Below are 9,626 nucleotides of genomic sequence, written 5' to 3'. Positions count from 1 at the left end.
CTCTTCTCTTTTGCAAGGCAGCAGGGCAGGGTTCTTCTCCTCTAATAAAGCCTGTAGTCTTGGTCTTCAGCCCTCTGTCTCATCTTTCACCTTCGTCCTGTCTCATCATTTCTTTCCCCAGCACCTGGAAAGATTTTCGGGGTTCCTGCTAGCCAAAGGTCCCAGGTGAGCAGCCTCACCTAGGAGCTTGCTAGACATAGAGAATGTCAGGCCCCACCCCAGACCCTGTGACTCTGAATCTGCATTTTAATCAGACCCCCCAAGTTTTTCTCTGGGCGTATTGGAGTTGGAGAAGCACTTGCACTAGCTCGCCCCTTGCTTCTGTTACTTACAGCACCAAATCCCATTGATTTACACCGTTCACACCACTGTGAACGCTGACAGAAGGGGAGCCATCTTAAAGGGGAGCCAAGCAGCCATTCCAGAGGAACGGCCTTGCATGCCCTTGAACCTTTGAATGTTTGACCTGAGCCAGACCTTTGGGCTGGGCCAAACCAACATTGTCTTTCAAACAACTCTGCGAAGCTCACAGGAAAGCAGACGCCCTGACCACAAGGACTGACGGTTACGGACTCTCTTTCTGGAGATACACTCAGTAACCAGCCATGTATGGCTAAAGAGTAACTCAGCTTCAATAGGAACTTCTTCCTTCTATTCATTTAATTATCCCCTTTTCTTTTCTCATAAAAACCCATTGTTCTCACCCTGTCATTGAGACACTATTTGGGTTTCTGCCTGAATCCAGAATTGCAATTCTTTGATGCCAAGTAAACGCTTGCTGCCTCTCATTTTGGCTTTTTATTTTTAGGTTAGCACCACTGAAGAGGAGTTTCCCTCTGGTAAATTGCATACTACATACTACAAACAACGTAACTGTGACACTTAGGCAACAACAAGCCATCATATTAATAAGGTTAATAATAACACAGTCTAACACATGTTTGATATTTACAACATCCTATTACAGCAATCTCATCTGACTCTACCGTGTTTCCCTGAAAATAAGACATCCTCCGAAAATAAGACCTAGCGCATGGAAAGATAAGACATCCCCTGAAAATAAGATATAAAACACTGTCTTATTTTCAGGGAAACAAGGTAGAATACAGTCATATACCGCATAATGACATTTGGATCAACAATGTATTATACCACATAAACAAAGGGGTCCCACAAGGTTATAATGAGCTGAAAAATTCCTGTTGCTGAATGATGTTGTAGCCATCGCCAAGTCATAAAGCATAACACGTACAATTATGTTTAGCACATAATGACAATCATAAACGACTATGCTACTGGTTTATATATTTACTCTATGTATTGAATATATACTTTTTATCTCCATTAAAAAGGGTTGCTGCTGCCGAAACCGGTTTGGCTCAGTGGTAGAGCTTTGGTCTGCGGACTGAAGGGTCCCAGGTTCGATTCCAGTCAAGGGCATATACATTGGTTGTGGGCACATCCCCAGTAGGGAGTGTGCAAGAGGCAGCTGGTCGATGTTTCTCTCTCATCAACGTTTCTAGCTCTCTATCTCTCTCCCTTCTTTCTGTAAAAAAAAAAAAAAAAAAAAAAAAAAAAAAAAGGGTTGCTGTTGTTGCTCTGGCCAGTGTGGCTCAGTTGGTTGAGCACCAAGAGGTTGCCAGTTTGATTCCATCAGGGCACATGCCGATGAATGTTTTTCTCTCACGTGATGTTTCTCTTCTCTCTCTCTCTTTCTCTAAAATAATTGATTAAAAACACATTGCTATAAAACAGTATGCTGTGTTATATGGGCAACAGCCTCTTACATCTCATATTTTTACTGTCTTTTGATTGCATCATTTTCTCCTGGGCTTGATTTGATCTCATGTTGTTTTGTACAGTAACAGGCTCGTAGCTTAGGAGTGCCAGACGAGGTGTGCAGTAGGCTGTTCCACCTAGCTTCGTGTAAATGCACCTTCTGATATTCTCACAATGAGGAAATTGCCTAACTGCATTTCTCATCACACACGTTGTCTTTGGAATGTTCATGCTTACGTGAATTCCCCATACACATGCATTAAAATTTTTATTTTCTCCTGTTGACCTGTCTCTGTTAGTGTGATTATTAGCCCAGCGAGGAGAACTTAGAAGGTGGAGAAAAGTATAATTTTTTTTAGACCCCATAATAGCTTTCTCAAAACCCCACTGACTTCTCATTAGACATCTCTTTCTGCAACAAAGGCAAGGAAATGTGGTTTTATTAGCCAGGCACATTACTGCCCCCAATGTAAGGGTAAAAAAGGTGGGATAATGCCTGTTAGGATAAAAGCTAGCATTCTCTGCCAAAAGGGGCCTGAATGGGAAAAACTCACCATAGCCACCTTGAGAGCAGCAGTGACCTTAGTTTGAGGGATATAGCTAGGGAGGTAGGCAGAAAAATAAACATCCAATCTTCCTCTCCTCCCTCACTCCATCTCTTACCAGGGCTCTCATTCGCCAAACACAACAGGAAACCAGAGGGCAGGAGTATGGTTTGTGGGTCAGGCTTCTAGGGCCAAAAGCAGGGAAGAGAAGGGAAGCGGCTGGATGGAGGGGCAAGAAAGAGAGCAGCACACCATGACAATCAAGGGAAATGGAACTCTGTTTTATTTGGAACGTAAGCAGGGGAGTTCACACTCTCCTGGTATCTGAGTGAATACTGTAACATATCTGTATCAGTCTGTATTCCTAGTTGCATATTCACAGAGGATCTAAGGCACAAGCATATGATTGCTTAGTTATATCTCCTTGTGTGTGTGTGTGTGTGTGTGTGTGTGTGTGTGGAGGGTGTCTGTCCAAGAATTTCTATAGTAAAATACATAAAGATAGATAGATACTTTTTAAAAAATTGATTTTAGTGAGAGAGGAAGGAGAGACACACAGAGAGAAACATTGATTTGTTGTTCCATTTGTTTATACACCGATTCTCCTATGTGCCCTGACGGGGGACCAAACCTGCAACCTTGGTGAATTGGGAGGATGCTCTAACCAACGAGCTATACATGCTTTTTAAAAAATATAGAATGATGCCGAAACCAGTTTGGCTTAGTGGATAGAGCGTCAGCCTGCAGACTGAAAGGTCCCAGGTTCGATTCCTGTCAAGGGCATGTACCTGGGTTGCGGGCACATCCCCAGTAGGAGGTGTGCTAGAGGCAGCTGATTGATGATTCTCTCTCATCGATGTTTCTAACTCTCTATCCCTCTCCTTTCCTCTCTATAAAAAAATCAATAAAATATATTTTAAAAAAAGAAAGAAAAAAAAGAATGATCCATGAATTTGTTATCCCTGTGCAGGGCCATGCTAATCTTCTCTGTATCATTCCAGTTTTAGTGTATCTGCTGCCCAAGAGGGCAGGAAATATATATTCTTATATTATACATTTATTTTACTTACCTCTTTACATGTGACATTTCATGGTTTAATATTACAAAGCTGTGATGTAGGTTGGTCATATTATCTATGAATGCTAAAGATGGTGTTGAAAAATATCTATACTAATAAAAGGGTAGTATGCAAAGTGGTCAGGATGCCCTCACAGTAATGACCGAACAGCAGGCTGAATGGGGTGACAAGGCTGGCAGGGAGGTTAGTGAGAGATGACCAAACGACTGAACAGTAGGCTGTGTGAGGCAACCAGATTGGCAGGGGGGCTGTAAGGGGTGACCAGACCAGTAGTGGGGGGGGCGTGAGGAGCAACCAGGCTAGCAGGGGGGCACTTGGGGACGACCAGGCTGGCATGTAGGGAGGCAGTGAGGAGCGACCAGGCCATTGGGGGTGGAAATTGGAGGCAACCAGGCTGGCAGGGGTGGTGCGGTTAGGGGCGACCAGGCCAGCAGAGGGGGGCAGTTAGGGGTGACCTGGCTGGCAGGGAGGGGCTGTTGGGGGCAATCAAGTTGGCAGACAGAGGCAGTTATGGATGATAAGCCTGGCAGAGGGGACAGTTAGGCAGGCAAGCAGTTAGGAGCCAGATATCCCATCTGCTGATTAAGGCCTGATCCCCAGGATTGGGCCTACACCAGCAGTCGGACATTCCCTGAGGAGTCCTGGATTGGAGAGGGTGCAGGCTGGACTGAGGAATCCCCCGCCCCCCTGCACAAATTTCATGCACTAGGCCTCTAGTTTATTACAAGGGGCCTTGGGTTACATAAAGTGACTCATAGTGCCAGCCCACTACGTGCTTGATTAATAGTAGCTATTGTTAAGGTTTCTATCACCCTTGTCACCTTCAGCACAATTGAGTTGAAGATCCTGGAGACCAGTCCAGCTGTGAGTCAGCGGTGCAATTGGAGGGGACTCAGCCAGTTCCCCTGGGGTGGGTGGTGCTGAGTGACAAAAGCTTGGGTCCTGAGAAACTACAGCTCTGACACCACCCTTCCCTGCCCCGGAACAAGACGTCTCTGGAGAAAGAGACTTTCTCTTGAGCCCTGGATGCCCCGGTGAGCCCCCCTGCTAGGTGCACTGGCGCGGCTTCCAAAGAGCACAGCAGCACCCAGGGATTGCCCCTGAACCCGGGAGGCTGGGCCAGGCCTGGCTCAAGGCCGAAAACACTGAGTGAAGCTGACATCAGCGGGTAGGCCAGGAAGGGAGGGATGGGGCTGGCCTGGGAGCTAGGGCGTCTTGCTCTCAGGGGAAGGGAGGAGATGAGAGAAGAGGGAGGAGGAAGGAAGAAGGCTGTCGGGAGCTGAGCCCTCAGAAGTCTGACTCAGGCCAGTCCTCGGCACAGCTGTAGGGAAAGGGAAGGGAATATTGAGTTACCTCCCAGCTTGAAACTTTTTGTTTTAATTGATTGAGAGAGAGAGAGAGAGAGAGAGAGAGAGAGAGAGAGAGAGAGAGAGAGGAAGGGAGCCAGAGAAACATCGAGTTTTATTGATCCACCTATTCATGCACTCATTGGTTGACTCTTGCAGGTGCCCTACCAGTCAAACCCTCAATCTTGGCACAATTGGAGGACACTCTAACCGACTGAGCTACCCTGCCAGGACCCAATTTGCAACTTAACATTTAAGACCCTTGACTACTTCTTCATTCTCACCTCAAGCCATTCCCTGATGTGCATGTGACCCTTCCACTGAACTACTTACAGATCCCTCCAAAGGCCAGGCAAATCCAGGCCTATTTGGGGGATACAGTTTCCTGTCTGAATTGCCTTGCCTGGCTCATCTAGCTTACCTTGAAGATATCACCTTCTCGAGGGATTCTCCAATTTAGGCATCATTTCTCTGGTCTATGTGCTAAAATCTGTAGGTGTTTGAGGTAGACTAACATGGTCATTTATCAATTCAGTACATTGTTTTCAAAAGTTAATGTGCATCAGAATCCCCCAGAAGGCTGTTTAAAGATGAATTGCTGGGTTCCATTCTAATTCTGACTCTGACTCTAATTCTTGTCTGGAGGTTGGGGCAAGAATTTTCACTTCCAACAAGTAGCCAGGCCTTCTTGTTGCTGCTGGTCCAAGGATGACACTTTGAGTGTCGCAGGTTTAGTGCAAGAAATGATCACTCCTGGATATGATCAGTGATTATTCACTAATTCATTCAGTGAATGTCTACTTATACCAGACACAGGTCCAATGTTGAGTATGCAATGTAAGTAAAGCAGTTATAGTGTGGTGGACAGACAGACATGAGCCGAGCAAGGGCGATGGGCCAGGTACAGAAGGTTACTACAGCAGAGAGGCCCAGGAACCTTACAAAGGGCAAAACTAGGAAAACAAGGACTCCCCCTCAGAGTGACTTTTCCTCTTGGCATAGCGCTGGTTCTATGATTTAAACCCCCTGACCTTTCATATAGATAGTCATGCAGTTAGGACCCTCTCCTGAATTCTCCTCCCCTGGCATATTGCTGGTTTTGACCCTCTTAGATGAAGAACAAAGGGCTGGAGAATAGCCTCATATCACTCTTGTGTAAGCCCTTGCATGACCTCTCCCTTAAGAGCTGGGCCCTCAGGAAAATGACTCACACCAAATAATTTTAGGAAAAAGGCCTTAGGTCTGCTGACCACGGAGACAGAGTTTTGGTCAAACTAGAGACGACATCCAAGTCTCCATTGTATTTCAGCTCCAGTCCCAGAAAAGCAGCAACAGCAGGTGGAGCGATGCATCGGCAGACACCAGGACCAGATGCAATGGCTAATAAACAGACCCCTGCCCGTAGCACTGACCAATCAGGGGAAACCGTGACCCTGAAAGGACACACCTGGGATGCTGATGAATGTTTTATTGAGATCCTTCCCTGAGACCTCCCCTAAAATTCCCGCCTTTAGAAATCAGATAAAACCCTCAAGGTAAACACAGCCAGCTTAGGCTCCCCATGGAGCATGCCCACTCCTTTCCTCTCACTGTACTGGGTGTGTATGTCTGCTGTGTTTCTCCTAATTCTAAGGGCCCCAGCAAGACGTGCACACAGGGGAGTAGCAGGCAGTGGCAGCTTGTCTTAGGCTAACCCGTGAACCTGTCTCCAAGGGCCCCTGGACCCTGACTTTCCAGGGAGCTAACAGCAGCCCTGCCTCTGTGGGTCACTTCTTTCCTATACCATTGCTAGGGAACCAAAGCAGAGCACCGCCAGGCTCCCTCCTGTTGCTTCTTCTGTCCCAAGCCCTCCCTGTGTGTCACTGTCCTCTGCTTTAATAGGCGTGCTCTCAAAATCACCTGGACCAGCACGGTGAGGTCTTCCCTGCAGGAAGTAAAAAACCCACACACGACAGACTCAGTCCCTTTCTGGTGACAATAGGGCCTATGCCCATGGAGCTTCCTGTCAATTGGGATAGACAAATATTAAGCAAAAAACATACGAATCTGTAATAATAAAAACATAATATGCTAATTAGACTGGATGACATTCCGGATGAAGCTGGGGCTGTGAGGGAAGCCTGAGTCCCAAGTGCCAGAGGGAAGCTGGAGCCGGCAGCCGGGGGGAGGAAGGCCTACGCTTGCAGGAATTTCATGCATCGGGCCTCTAGTAAGTACATAATAATGAATTCTAATAAATGCTCTAAAGGAAAAGAAAGACTATTATGGAAAAGAATATGATGAAAAGGATATTCAGATTGGGCAGTCAGGTAAGACCTTTGGGGGAAAAGGGGAATTTATACAGGCATATTTTAAACAAACTTCTTGTGTTTTCAGCCTGCTTCACAGAGTAGGGCATTGGTGGATATAAGAGTGGATGGAAAGATGGAAGAATCATTGCAAAAATGAACAAATGAATGAATGAAATTTAAGATGAATGTATGCATGTATACCTGGATGGATGGATGGATGGATGGATGGATGGATGGATGATAGATAGATAGATAGATAGATAGATAGATAGATAGATAAATGACTGTCTCTGGCACCAATACGGAGAACAAGGACTTATGATAGTACCAGTGAGGCAAGAGTGGGATCTGAGCCGAAACCGGTTTGGCTCAGTGGATAGAGCGTCGGCCTGTGGAATGAAAGGTCCTGGGTTCGATTCCGGTCAAGGGCATGTACGTTGGCTGCGGGCACATCCCCAGTGGGGGGTGTGCAGGAGGCAACTGGTCGATGTTTCTCTCTCATCGACATTTCTGGCTTTCTATCTCTCTCCCTTCCTCTCTGTATAAAAAAAAAAAAAAAAAAGAGTGGGATCTGATAGAAACTTAGCTGCTTTTTAAATTCTATTTCCAAACCCTTTCCATTAATTAAGGTGGCCATACCTTCTGCACTGCCATACATGCACAACTCTGTTATGCTTGCCGCCTACTAACCACCTGTGTGCAAGTTTCACAGGACAAGCAATGCTCTCTGTGACAGTCTTGGGAGGGAAAAGTAGTGGGGGAAGGAAGAAGAGAAAGTTTTTCTCTATCCCTGAGCCAAAGAAGGCAACAGCTCAGAGGGGGATGAGAAGATACCATGCGACTTCAAAAAGTCACTTTAAACGACACATTTCCTGTAATGTGTGCCTTGGCCTCCTAAAAAGAGCGTAGTCTATTTAGAGACTCAACTTGAATCACATAAGGAGAAGAAAAGCATGTAGGGTCTCTCTGGGGTGTTTAAAAAAAGGAGAGTGAAAAGAAAACTACATACAGACTAATTTCTTCCGTTTGAAGACTGTCCACTTCGGGAGGAAAGCTCAGCCAGCTTTGCATGCGTCAGTCTCTGTCTCACCGAAGCACTTAGCCACCCAAGCCCAGCCCTCCCCTGACAAAGGAACTTGAATTCAAAAAGGAATATCCAAAGGATTTAGAGGCAGGAGAAGAGCCCCTTTCTATCCAAAAGAGGACAGAATGAAGAATCTAGGACACAAAATCCCCCAGAGATTGAAATAAAATACTTCTTAATAGTGAAGGACTTGAATAGATGACTCCCAAAAGACCGCAAGAGATTAACAAATGTTAATGAAGATCTATCCCCAATAGAAGCTAAAGAACGTATGCATGTACACTTGTGCGCACACAGATTTTAAACTAGTACAACATTTCTGAAATCATTGCAAGCGTCTTTATTGTTTTTAATTCTTGCCCAAGGAGGTGCTTAGAGAGAGGAAGGGAGAGAGACAAAGAGAGAAAAACATTAATTGGTTGCCTTCCACCCTGACCAGGGTTCTTGCCGGGCTGCCTGGCTCAGTGGTTGAGTGTTGACCTATGAACCGGGAGGTCATGATTCGATTCTCAGTCAGGGCACATGCCCGGGCTGTGGACTCAGTCCCCAGTATGGGGTGTGCAGGAGACAGCCAATCAATGATTCTCTCTCATCATTGATATCTCTATCTCACCCTCTCCCTTCCTCTCTGAAAACAATAAAAATATATTTTTTTTTTAAAAGGGGAAGGGTTGAATTTGACAAGAATATTCCCAGTTCTGACCATTTACGCTAAGGGAATCACTTGAAATACAAATCAACAGCAAAAGAACCCGAATCACAAAGACCTTCATCCCTGTGTCGTATGTAACAGTGAAAGACTGGCAACGGCCTAAGTGTCCAGCAACTAGAGAATGGTGACTAGTTGGACGCTTACTATTTAGTCATGCCCCAGAAGCACTCAGGGGTCTTGGGGATGTAATGGCAGTGGTATTGCCGAGGGACAGCACCCTGACTGAGTCCCTTACGTCCAAAACCTGGTTCTCTGGGCCAGAATCTGTTCTTTCTTAGAGCACCAGGTAAGTCTCACTAATACCACCCAAGCCTGATGTAGCCGTCAAAGGAAATTTATTAGAACATGGTGGATGCCATTCCTTCCCAAACAGCAGCATATGTGTACTCACTGCCCAAGATCTGTTCTCCTGCTGGTTTGGGGATAGATGGGAAGAAAAATCAGAAAGTTGTTTAGTGAGCTGAATCCTATATAATATAGAGCTAATATGCAAATGGTCACCACGCCCTCCCGCCCTCATGCCCTCACACCATAAGACACTCGACACTGGGGAGAGAGGATTGGGGACCAGCCATGCTGCGGCCCGGGAGAGGGACAAGCCACCCGCCCCACTGTCCTGGGTGCCAGCAGCTGCGCCTGCACCTGCAGCCTGGGAGAGGGACAAGCTGTGCACCCTGCAGTCCTTGGAGCCTGCGCCTGCAGTCCAGGCAAAGCTGCCTTCCCATGGTCCCCTGCGGCTGCAGCCGTCCCGGGCAAAGCCGTCCCGGGTCCTGGGTGTCTGCGGTCGGCC

At 46.5% G+C, this 9,626-nt stretch overlaps 1 pseudogene; it reads right to left on the bottom strand.

The window, feature by feature from the left end:
• Positions 1–3,254: 3,254 nt before the first annotated feature.
• Positions 3,255–3,355, bottom strand: LOC118716827 (annotated as a pseudogene).
• Positions 3,356–9,626: the final 6,271 nt, after the last annotated feature.

The sequence above is a fragment of the Pipistrellus kuhlii genome, unplaced genomic scaffold, assembly GCF_014108245.1.
Source record: "Pipistrellus kuhlii isolate mPipKuh1 unplaced genomic scaffold, mPipKuh1.p scaffold_m20_p_12, whole genome shotgun sequence".
NCBI lineage: Eukaryota > Metazoa > Chordata > Mammalia > Chiroptera > Vespertilionidae > Pipistrellus > Pipistrellus kuhlii.
This window is presented reverse-complemented; position numbering and strand designations above follow the sequence as displayed.